Source organism: Triticum dicoccoides, chromosome 4B, assembly GCF_002162155.2.
Source record: "Triticum dicoccoides isolate Atlit2015 ecotype Zavitan chromosome 4B, WEW_v2.0, whole genome shotgun sequence".
Classification (NCBI taxonomy): Eukaryota; Viridiplantae; Streptophyta; class Magnoliopsida; order Poales; family Poaceae; genus Triticum; species Triticum dicoccoides.
In genome coordinates this window covers 401,721,227-401,734,399 of record NC_041387.1, presented here as the reverse complement: position 1 = coordinate 401,734,399, position 13,173 = coordinate 401,721,227, and the positions used below count along the sequence as shown (strand labels likewise).

At 43.9% G+C, this 13,173-nt stretch overlaps 1 pseudogene; it reads right to left on the bottom strand.

Moving 5' to 3' along the window:
* Positions 1 to 13,173, bottom strand: part of LOC119296336 — a 39,291-nt pseudogene that overhangs the window by 16,888 nt on the left and 9,230 nt on the right.

The window sequence follows — 13,173 nt, the reverse complement described above, 5'->3', positions numbered from 1 at the left end:
TGAGCATCAATGATTGCATACAAGGAGGGATATTTCCAAAACAGGAGGATTATCCAGCGCAAACATATCTAGGTAGAGTCATGCAAACTCTCAAAGCGCCACATGGATGAATAATTCTGTGACTAAGCACCAAGGCCCTGACAGATTGAGAGTTATACATGATCAAACTGAATTAGAATATCAACTGTGCCTCAGCCAGCTGTACACATGATCACGGAGATAATGGCAGTTTGCATGACTGCACCCAACATTGGTTTGCACTAGGCATTCCCCCCAATAATCTGGTAGTTCAGTAACAATTTGTATACCTGATCATATTTCGCATCCTTTTGGGACTCGCCCTGCCCTGTACCAATAATGAATATTTGCCCAATTTCATTGGTGAGGACAAGTGATGTTCCATCCCTAAATGTCCATTCAGCAACACATCAAGACATCACGACAGACAAATAAACTCAGATTCATCTGCAATCTATGGTAACTGGTCAAATGGCAAAATTTCATTTTGGCATAATACATCCCAACACTACAGAGAAATAAGTAACGCCGTCAGTTGAATTCATATTATTTTGGCTGCACTATAACAGAAAACTGGAACACTAAGGATCATCTACTTTCGACCAGCATAGTTGCCATGCTGTAGCCTAAACAGTCAAGCGTTCCAGGGAGCACATCATGGAAGCTCGCCTCACCTTTATGAACAAGGCGAGTACCCAGAAATTCTGGGCAACCAAGTCTAGAGAGAGAGATGGAAACCTAGCTGCCATCGACAGATAAGTGCACTTTTCTCCCTGGTCAACCAGATTTCACCATTAAGTCATCCGTGAAACAAAAACAGAAAAGGTCAAGAAATATAGCAGAAAAGGGAGGGATCACTTCTGAACAGAACTTAAAAAAAAAAGCACACTACGATACATTCTCAGTTTTACTATGGAATATCCCTACCTTCTTAAGATTAATGGAACATCCATAAAATTTATAAGTAGTCCCAGGGTTTTTTCTGCTATTTTTCTTCACCGTTCTAAACATTTTATGGAGTATCATCTCAATGCAGGCGCGTTGTTACAAAATAAATACAAATAAACTGTACATTTGCTTAAGGGCCAAAACAAAAATTCATGTTGTCGCGAATATGAAGAAATTATAGTGACACTTACGGAGAGAACTTGCCGTCAACAAGCTTATAGTGGTCAGTTTCGTAGATCTGTACAGGCTTTCCTTCCCATATCTGGATACAGAAATAGCGTATTTCAGGAATGAAGATAGTGACCAAGATTAAAGATATCTAGTTAGGAACTTACATCCCAGATGATTGTCTTTCCATCATACCCAGCACTCATAGCTATACGGGGGTTGAACGGATGCACATCAAGAACAAATGTCTGTTGATAATGAATGTGACCAAATTTAACAAGAGAACATTTGTTTATGCAAGGATCAATCTTTAAGAAAAAAGAAGTTGAATAACATAGTGCAGATGAATTATGAATGAGAATGGAAATCAGGATGTTGCGATCAAACAAAGCTGCAGGTGCTTGATTATTTAAACCAGTTCAATACATGCAAAAATTAGAAATGTATATGGAACTCATGAATCAAGATTGACTAGCATAGGACAAAGTATAAGAGGTTACTAATGTGAAACAATTAAAGTTAGGCATAGATCAAACTGTACGAACATAATTGGCTGCCAATGCACTAAACTAGAAGTTAGCGCCACGATTGGGCAACAAGATATATGTGAACTGAGGTCAAGGACAATACTGCTACTCCCTCTATCCATCTATATAGAGCCTAATGCGTTTTTTGAGGCTAGCTTTGACCGCATGTTATAGCTGTTAAGTATATATGTTGTGCTTGTCTTGTACAGGCCCAGGCCCATAGTCTAGAGTGAAGTATGTTGTGTTTGTCTTGTACAGGCCCAGACCCATAGTCTAGAGTGAGGCCCAGGCCCATGTAACCTTGTATATCTCTCTCTCCTCCTCAAAACAGAAAACAGTTCGGTCATTCTCTCTTCCTCACGTTTTCTAACATGGTATCAGACCAGGACCAAACCCTAGTCCCTCTTCCAGCCGCCACCCATGAAATCGCCGCCGGTGAGGTGATTCAGGCGGATCTGTCTGGTGAGGAGACATCCACATCGCTGCCCCATCCCATCTTCGTCATCAACCTGTAGGAGCTGCTCTCCAGCAGCTCCTCTGTGTGTCCTCACAGCTACTCTGTGAGAATACTTCCCCTGCTCTCCAGCAGCCATCTCCAGCAAGCTCTTGGTGCCTTCCCTGCTCTACAGCAAGCTCCAGGCGTTCCCCCTCCTATCTAGCAAGATCCAGCAAGCTCCTCCTTCTATCCAGTGAGATCCAGCAAGCAGCAGCCAGCCTAGTGGGTTGCTGCTCCTGTTTGTGGCTGTCTGCTGCTCATCTCTTGTTGCTGCCTGCAGCTGCTATCAAATTGGGTGTTTCCAGCTGCTGGCCGCTCACCACTATGGCAAGAAATGATTTCGGATTTGGTTCTTTGATCATAGATATCAAGCTTGATGGTTCAAACTACAGGGAATGGGCATTTTCTGCCCGGACTGTCTTGAGGACGGCTGGTTTTGTTTCTCATCTGACAGATGATCCACCTAGTCCAAATGATGATGCAGCAAGGAAGTCTTGGCAAAAGATCGATGATCGTGTGATGGGAGTTTTAATTCTGGGTGTTGAACCCTCACTCCGAATGAGTCTTGAGCATCACACTTCAGCTAAAGAGATATGGAAGTACTTTGAGCAGCGCTACCTTCAGCCCAGCAGTGCACTTCATTTCTCCTTGTTGCAGAATTTACACAACACTCGGCAGCCAGAAGACATGTCCATAGAAGAGTACTATGGAGCTTTCACTCGCATCACTGGGCAGCTAGGTTCCATGGTTCCAAAGGGTAATTCTGGTTGTGAGTCATGTGCAGCGAAGGAAAAGTACGACCATCAGACTCTCATGTTTCAGTTTGTGATGGGTCTCAAGCCAGACTTTGAGAACATTCGCACTCAATTGCTTGGTCGTACGACTCCTCCCACCTTGACAGAGGCACTTGCTAGCTTGATCGCTGAGGAGACTCGTCTCCGTTCTCTTGGGACTACTTCTGCGCAGACTCTACACGCTAGTGTTCTGGCTTTTCCTCAGCGGCCAGGTGCCTCCAAGGCCACATCTTCAGATGTCGTCTGCTCGTTCTGCAAGAAGGCAGGACACCATAGAGATGGTTGTTTCAAGCTTCATCCAGAGCTGTTAGCTGAGTTTCAGGCTAGACGGGCCCTCAATCAGCAGCGTCGTGCACCCCAGGCTCCTTATCAGCAGCAAGCGAGGGGTGCTTCTGCATCTGTTCTCTCTCAGCCCGCCGTTGCTGCAACCCAGCCTTGGGTTCTGGATTCTGGAGCTTCTTTCCATGTGACCTCTGATCGCTCTCAGCTTGTGTCTTGCCAGCCAGTGCGGGATGGTGCCTCTGTTCAGACTGCTGATGGTACACCTTGTTCTATTACTCATCAGGGTTCTCTTTGCACATCCAAGTTTTCTGTTCCTGCCATCTCCTTTGCTCCAGAGCTGTCCATGAATCTTATGTCTGTTGGCCAGCTTGCTGATATGAACTACTTTGTTGGTTTTGATGACTCACTTTGTTATGTGCAGGACCGTCAGAGCAAGAGGGTCATTGGAACTGGCCATCGTCGTAGAGGATCCACATCCCTCTACATCCTTGACACCTTACACCTTCCTTCAGCTTCCACCACATCCGCGTTCCAGATGGTTGCATCAACATCAAGATCCACTTCGTCGTTTTCTTTTGCCCAGTGGCACCATCGCTTAGGTCACTTGTGTGGTTCTCGTTTATCTACCCTTGTTCGACAAGGTGTTTTGGGTCATGTTTCCATAGATGCTGGTTTTCATTGTAAGGGTTGTAAGCTAGGGAAACAAATACAGCTTCCATACTCTTCCAGCACTACTCATTCTAGTCATCCTTTTGATTTAGTGCACTCTGATGTATGGGGTCCTTCCCCCTTTGTTTCAAAAGGTGGCCACAAACATTATGTCATATTTGTTGATGATCACTCTCGACATACTTGGGTCTATTTTATGAAGCATCGTTCTGAGTTGTTTTCTATATATAAGGCTTTTGTACATATGGTCCATACTCAGTTTTCCAGTGCTGTTCGTGTTTTTCGTTCTGACTCCGGCGGGGAGTATCTATCTACTGCTTTTCGCGAGTTTCTCTCATCTGAGGGTACTCTCCCTCAGCTTTCATGCCCTGGTGCCCATGCTCAAAATGGCGTTGCTGAGCGTAAGCATCGCCATATTGTTGAGACAGCTCGTACCCTTCTGATTTCTTCCTTTGTCCCCACTCATTTTTGGGGTGAAGCTATCTCAACTGCTGTTTATCTTATCAATCTCCAACCTTCTACCCGCCTTGAGGGCAAGTGTCCTGGTGAGGTTTTGTTTGGTTCTCCTCCCACGTATGACCACCTCCGTGTCTTTGGTTGTACTTGTTATGTTCTTTTAGCACCTCGTGAGCGTACCAAGTTGACTGCTCAGTCTGCTGAGTGTGTCTTCCTTGGATATAGTCTTGAACATAAGGGCTACCGTTGCTATGATTCTTCTGCTCGCCGCATTCGCTTTTCTCGCGATGTCACTTTTGTTGAGGATCAACCCTTCTTCTATTCCCCTTCCACTAAACCATCATCCTCAACTTCTTTAGAGTCTACCTCGTTTCTTTCACTTCCACCTATCTTTTTAGATGAGTCCATAGCTGAACAACCTTCCTCTGTCCTAACATCAGAACCATCTCCACCACATGTTTCATCTCCTTCCTCACCAGCTCCTTTCTCTCTTCCACTAGCTCCACCTCTAGATAGTCTTCCTTTCCATTACACTCGTCGTTATTCTACTCCTCCAGCCAGTACTTTCCATTACACTCGTCGTTCTAAAGTTCCATGTGACACGCAGTCATCTATGCCTTTGTCTTCTACTCCTCCAGCCAGTACTACTGATCCTTGCACTGACGGCTCTTCTCTAGCAACGCGATACAAGAAGGACTTGTATGCAGGGGTTGTTTCTGAGCCTAGTACCTATCAGGAGGCAGTTGTGTCACCTGAGTGGCAACTGGCTATGTCTGAGGAGCTTGCAGCCTTAGAGCGTACTGGTACATGGGATTTGGTACCATTACCTCCTCGTTCAGTCCCTATCACTTGCAAATGGGTGTATAAGGTTAAAACCAAGTCAAATGGTTCTGTGGAACGCTACAAGGCTCGCCTTGTTGCAAGAGGTTTTCAGCAGTCTCATGGGAAAGATTATGATGAGACGTTTGCTCCTGTTGCTCACATGACTTCAGTTCGAACTCTAATTGCTGTGGCTGCTACTCGGTCATGGAAAATTTACCACATGGATGTGAAGAATGCCTTCCTTCATGGTGATTTACATGAGGAGGTTTATATGCAGCCACCTCCAGGTATCAAGGTTCCATTAGGTCATGTTTGTCGTCTTCGAAAGGCTCTTTATGGGCTTAAGCAAGCCCCTCGTGCCTGGTTTGAGCGGTTCAGTTCTGTGATTCAAGCTGCCGGTTTTTCTCCTAGCGAACATGACCCTGCACTCTTCATTCATACATCTCAGCATGGCCGTACATTGCTTCTACTTTATGTAGATGACATGTTGATCACTGGAGATGATGTTGGGTATATTGATTTTGTTAAGAAAAAATTGAGTGAACAATTCAAGATGTCAGATTTGGGGTCTCTCAGCTATTTTCTCGGGATTGAGGTTGAGCACACCGATGATGGTTACTATATCTCCCAGCAAAAGTACACTCAGGATTTGATTCTTCGCTCAGGTCTCACTGACACGCGCATTGCTGCTACACCTATGGAGCTTCATCTGCAGTTGCGTCCTACTGATGGCACTCCTCTTGAGGATCCCTCGCGCTACCGTCACATTGTCGGCAGTCTAGTGTACCTCACAGTGACCAGACCTGACATCGCACATGCAGTCCATATTCTCAGTCAATTTGTCTGTGCTCCCACCTCAGTTCATCATGGTCACCTATTCCGAGTCCTTAGGTATTTAAGGGGAACTACATCTCGCCGCTTGTTCTATGCTAATTCCAGTCAGCTCCAGCTTCATGCTTACTCTGATTCCACTTGGGCGAGTGATCCTATTGATCGTCGCTCGGTCACTGGCTATTGCATATTTCTTGGTACATCTCTCATTGCATGGAAATCAAAGAAGCAAACTGCCGTGTCTCGCTCCAGCGCCGAGGCAGAGCTTAGGGCTCTCTCTACTACTACAGCAGAGATTGTATGGCTTCGCTGGCTATTGGATGATCTTGGTGTCTTATGTCATACACCAACACCTCTTCTTTGTGACAGCACTGCTGCTATTCAGATTGCTAATGACCCAGTCAAGCATGAGTTGACCAAACACATTGGTGTGGATGCATTTTTCACTCGATCTCATTGTCAACAATCCACTGTTAAGCTACAATATGTCCCATCAGAGCTTCAAGTCGCAGATTTCTTCACCAAGGCACAAACTAGAGATCAGCATAGGTTTCACACTCTCAAACTTGGTGTATCAGATGCTCCTGACCCACCTTAAGTTTGAAGGGGGGGTGTTAAGTATATATGTTGTGCTTGTCTTGTACAGGCCCAGGCCCATAGTCTAGAGTGAAGTATGTTGTGTTTGTCTTGTACAGGCCCAGACCCATAGTCTAGAGTGAGGCCCAGGCCCATGTAACCTTGTATATCTCTCTCTCCTCCTCAATACAGAAAACAGTTCGGTCATTCTCTCTTCCTCACGTTTTCTAACAATAGCAATAATATATGACATGCAAGTTACACAAAGCATACCGTCAAGTTCGTACGGGAAAGGAGCTTCCGATGATATAGTTTTCACATTATACATCTCATATACTACTAATCTTATCAATAGTCAAAGCCAATCTTGAAAAACGCATTAGGCCCTATATATATTGATGGAGGAAGTACTACTACTCACTTCAATTCTGAAACGGCAATAATTTTGCAACACACTCTGCCATACTCTTAGATTTCTTTTTGCTGAGATTAGCATCTCCTTTCCTGTTCCATTTAATTACCATCTTCAATACATGCTCTTTGACAGCATATTCTCTAAGAAAATACGAGTTGCTTCATAGTTTTTTCACTAGTGATATGATGAATAGCATGCCCGTGATGAGTTGCCAGCGACGAAGTTCACACATATGCACCTAACTGATAGGAAAATTTCATGCACAAGCACAAACTAAGTTTCAACATGCAATAACAAGTTGTTAACGAAATCCAAAAGTAACTCTAATGCTAGACTGCATGGCGCATGCTTACTGATTCCTGATGGCCAATCAGTGAATGCACCAAGCTCCCATCAGAAGCATTCCAAACACAAATTCTGCAATCTTCAGAACATAAGACATGTTTAAGTGACATGAATACAAATGAGAACAATGAAAGATAAATTATCAATTATGTAACAACAAGATTGAATTTCTTCATGCTAGGAATACTAGGAACCTTAAATGGTAATACATGCAAATATAAGGAAAGGGTTCAGTCACGGTAAAAATATATAAAGCAGTAGCACAAAGCGATTGTCCAAACTCCAAACAATCATATTCACACCACGAGGAGTTGGATTGTATCTTTGACGTGGACCACCGCGAAGTGGTTGAGGAGCCATTGGAGGTGGAGGAACCTTGAGATGGTAAGCGCGTGTCCATCGTCCAATCTTTCCCTAGGTTAGTGCAGGGAACAAATTGTGCAAAAAATTATAAGTTCTGCCTAAGTAAACTATAAAACGAAATGCCAACTACTCCCTCCGTCCGAAAAAACTTGTCATCAAAATGGACAAAAAAGAATGTATCTAGAACTAAAATACATCTAGATACATCCCCTTTTATTCATTTTAATGACAAGTATTTCCGGACGGAGGGAGTACATTCACCAGCACGCACGCTAATACGACTGCCCAGTTAGTGAAGATGCATTAACTATCACGCAGGGCACACGATTAAACTGGCTGATGTGGCAAGTTGCTTTTCAGCCAGCTCTTACTACACACCTCTAGTGATAGCACATGTAATACAATAGGAAAATACAAAATAATCAGAAAATAAATATGAGTGGTATTAAGGAGACAATACAGATGACTGTAGCAGCAGCCGAAATCAGCAGTTATGCAAATCGCCGTAAACATCATTAGTGAAACAATGTTTGTCAGGAGCAAAATTGGAGTTTTAGGTCCCATTAACTTACATGTGATCTCCGAGACCGTGGAACCCATATAATTGCGCTGCCATCACGGGAGCAGGTAACAATATTATGTGTGAACCTGGAGAAAGGAGACAAACTCAGATGATGTAGAACTGAAGCCAACAATAAACACCAGTTCACCATGAGGTTAAAGATGAATGAAGTACAGAAACTAGTAAGAACAGGTAAGACAGATAAGACAGGAGGTGAATAAACTGAAGGATTACATAAGAACATGTGAATGATCATTCCGTAAGTACAAAATATACTGACCATGAATTTCTTAGCTTAAGGTTATTTTCTTCCTTACTGGTGTGACTGCTGTCAGATGAAAAGAATCTTGATACAACACATCCACTAAACTGCACGTAGTATACATCATTTTCATGACCTGATAATATATCCATCTCATGATTCGGTTGGTCATGTTCGTCAGAACAACTCTTGTAAGCACTCCACACCTGAAATCAACACTTCTGATGAGAAAAGGCACTTCACCTTTTCGTAGTAAAATCAGAAGCTCACAAGCGGCAGTAGATAACAACAAGAAAACGCACCCTCGCATAAGTGTCTGAACTGCCAGTAACAAACACGGTTCCATACATTGAATGAACAACATAAGATTTGGTGATTTGTTGGTTGAACTTGAACAGCACTGGAAGATGCATCACCACTCTTCCCTGGAATCAACAGCATGTGGTTACCATAAATAAATGTAAGCGTTACCCACACACACGCAATAGATATGCTTTAATGAACTAACCAGCGGCAACATCTGAAGGTTTTGGTATATATATTCGTGGAGATTGTTGAGAATGCCTGGCATCCCAAATCCTGCATGTCCCATCATCAGATGATCTGCTCATCAATATGATGTGACAGTTAGGGAGAGCAAATAACTTACAAAGTTATAACAGGATGCGAAAAATGCTATAACAATTGTAAAAATACATACATCAAACAAATGATGAGGTTTTATCCCAAGAACATTCAAAAAACGAAAAAAAAACATACATCTGACAGTATGCATAAGCAGTTAAATGAAATATGAAAATCTGAGCGCAATGCAAGGATCTACCATATGAAAACGGAAGGATGCACAGATAATACATGATACACCACAAGTGTACCGTTCCTATTACTTCAGGATATGGCGGAACTGTTGCAGCAGTGAAATAACTTACATAAGTTTGGTGACTAGATGCTCTCAGAGTATAAAAAATGTAAGTAGAATGAAAATGAACAAAAACTGTTCGAGAGAAAAAAAATGGACAAAAATATTCACGATTTTTCCAAGATTGGTTCAGGTTTCTCTAACTTGGACACATCTAATTCGTAATTAATCCTTGTCTTGTTTGCTTGACCAAACTGCAAGCGTGGAACTTCACGAGATGAAATAGGGGAAGACAGAAGAGAACTTAAAAGGATAACTGAGGTAGCTTTAAACTGTGTGCAATTAAGCATTTCCTTCACTGAAACTAAAGCAGATTGGACATGACTTCTACTACAGACTTGTACCAGTTCCTTTTTATCATTTTGTACAGCTGCTGCCGTTCAGTTAGTACATATAATCATGAATTAAATAACTATAAAGACTATACTATCAGGAAAACAGGAATAAGAAAAGGAAACACTCACGACAACAGCTGGAAAGCAGCACCTGGCCTTGGACCAAATGCAATAGTTGTTACAACCCCAGTATGGCCCTTCAACACTGACATTGGCATGCCGTCAGGTATGCGCCACTGCTCAGTAACCAAATGCATTAGACGTATAGAAGGTAGAAATAGAACTGTCATGATGTTTTATGTGGTACAGAAACTAGCAACCTTACCACTCTAATAATGAAATCATTGGCGGAAGATGCTACCACAGCATTATTGGAACTCACAGCGAGGTCAGTAATATCACCCTTAATTTAGAAAATGAAAGGTAATTTAATGGAAGGTTGTGAATATTTATGTGTTGCATTGCAATAAGCAAAGCTTACTTCATGGCCTCGGCAACTAACCAGACAAAATGCTGTTTCCATCGCCCAAATTTTGACAAGGCGGTCATCAGAACCAGTAATTACATAACGTCCTGTGCGGTCAAAAGTAGCTGCAGAAACAGGAACAGTAAAATCATTACAGCAGGTAAAAGGGAAAATGTGCAGATGGATAACTATGATGATTTGGACAAGAACAACCAAACAACTCATTATGAAAACAGTAAAATCTTGAGAAACAGAACAAGTGGCATGCATTTGGTAAACTTTCCAGTTAATATCACCAAATAATTTCGTGGGTGCACCCTAACACATATAGATCCACTGTAGTAACCTCCTGAAACATTAAATAGGTCTTAACATTCAATTAGCACAAGTATCAACAGAACTCCAAACATAAAGTAAAATTTGGGTCCTGGATATTTTACTTGGATGCCAGTTGCTAAACCCACCAAGTAGTCATGATTAGCTCGGGGACACAACAACACTAGTGTCCAGATGAAACACACTACACTACTTACAATTTTGCAAGTGAAGAGGCTAAAAGATCATTTTTGCCCTTGGAACCAAACTTGATCCACCTGTCACTGTCAGTGCCCTCTAGCACATGGACACAGCTCCCTCCAACACATGGACACAACTTGAGGATCCATGTAAAGCGTGTTTGTGAGACAACTGGAGAATCCATATAGAGTCTGTTTGTGTGGCATGTGAGGGGTCACTGACAGGTAGGCTTAGTTCGATTCTGAGGCTAAAATTGACTATTTGACCTACCACTGTCTCCTAAAATTCAACAATGTATTACTGTAATGGCCAGAGTGTGTTCCACAAGACCGCAAAGTGATTAAAATTCTGTAGTGTCCCTGAGCCAAATCACGGCTGCGTTTGAGCAAACATTGCCCAAGTGGAGTGTCCAAGAAGCGATTTTGCCAATATTTGCATACTTTCCTTGAACATAACTAAATTCAGAAAACGGAGAAGTTCAACGAACCACAATACGCAGCATTCTGATGTCCCCTCAATTTCTTTATAATCTGCATCTTTTCAACAAGGGTTGATGGCTTTGCAATGGCATAGCATGATGCACGTACAGAAGGAGCTCGATGATTCTTAGTGAAACCACCAATCTCTCTCAAACTTAAACCATGAACTTGATCAGCATGTATGTGTGGCCACCGGAGATACCTCGGCAGCCTGAGAGTTTCCTTATCTTGCTTGCACCTATCAGCTGAAGGATCCAAGTTTGCATCAACACGTTAAAGTAATAACACTGATTTACACTGAACATAAAACTAACTATCCAAACTTCAAAACTGAAACACTAAGTTGCAACAAATGATGTTATAAATAGCTCAAGAAATGGGGAAAGGAATACTTTAAAAACTAGATTTCAGAATACATACGTGCAAGAAGGGAAAAGGAGTTGGAGCCAAGAAGCGTTGGAACATCAGCAGCATTTGGAGATACATCTCTAACCAAGCTGTCTGGGCGGCAGGAAGTCATCATCAGTTGCTTTAACAGCTTCACCAAGTGGTCTTTACCAATGTGGGGGTATCTAAAAGCAGCATAAAACTAGTTAACAAAAAACTTATTTGCATTTGATTGTTAAGAAAAAAGCAGACAGAAGTTTATTGTTGATAAGGCCATAAGACCATTCTAAATATGTCTGCTTACCCCTTTTGCTAATTATTATGTGCTGTGCCTTTATAACATAATAACAGATTTCATAATCATTGGTTTCATCAGTTTTAGATTAGTCATACAAACACTGACACAGTGTTTGCGCATGGGTTACTAAAATATGTCCAAGGTTTTTCTCTGCCGAGGAAAATGGGAAATGTTAGTTCTCACAACTGACATAACTGCATTGAATTATTCTCACTATAGATGATGGTTCGCTCTCCCTTCCCCTCCCCCTCCCCCTCCGCCTCGGGCGAAGCACCGTCGGCGCCATTAAAGCGCCCCAACCCCAGCGTCCCACCCACCCTCACATCTCCTCGAGCTCTCCCCGCCCCAGATCCCCATCTCAGATCCCTCATGGCTGGAGCGCGTCGCCGCGGCGTGCGGGTTCGCCGGCTAGCACCGGTGGCGAGGGTAGCGGAACCGCGGGCGCTTCCACCGCCTGCGGCGGCGCTGTTGCCCGAGATCGACCCGCACTCGCCGGAGGCTTGCCGCGAGATGCGTCGGGTGGTGATGGAGCGCTTCCCCGACCGGGACGAGTGGGGGAGATCCACCTCCACATCCTCCACCATGCAAACTTCGTCGAGCGTGCGCGCTTCATCGGAGACGACGGCTGCGAGGATTTGGAGCTCCTCTTCTGGGCGATCCAGGAGGCGGAGTCGTCGGATCTGCGTCAGGCTGCGCGGTGGGAGAACTTCAGGACGGCGAACCCATCCAGGCTCAACATCAGACCGCTATCGTGGGAGGGCATCGCCAACATCCCGCCGGAATTCCTTCCGCCGGGCATCGTTTGGCCGCAGCGCCGCCAGTAGATCGTCTGCCTCGACCGATTCAAGCTCAGCGACGACCCATCGAGCCCCCACCTTGGCCAGGTGAGATAGGTATGCATCTTATTCATGTTGATTCTTCTCTGAAAACTCGATTGAGAGATTTCCGTTTGCGACAGAGGGGGGCATGTTCCCATGTGGTTCGATTAATAAGTCATTGGATAAGGATTCAGTAGTTAAGTTGGGGGTTCTCCCTCGTCGATCTGTTAATCTTAAGGAGCGAGTCGCTGTTTGTGCAGCTGGGGAGGCATCGCCGGAGTTGAGCTCCGGCGAGGTGCTCTGTCGTGATAATGGCTTAGGTGTTGTGCCTGGGGCGGCGACTCTCTGTCATTCCCCCCTTTCAAATCCAGCGGTGTCAGGGCCCACCTTCAAAGTGTGCCTGCACGGGGGGAAAGCGGGA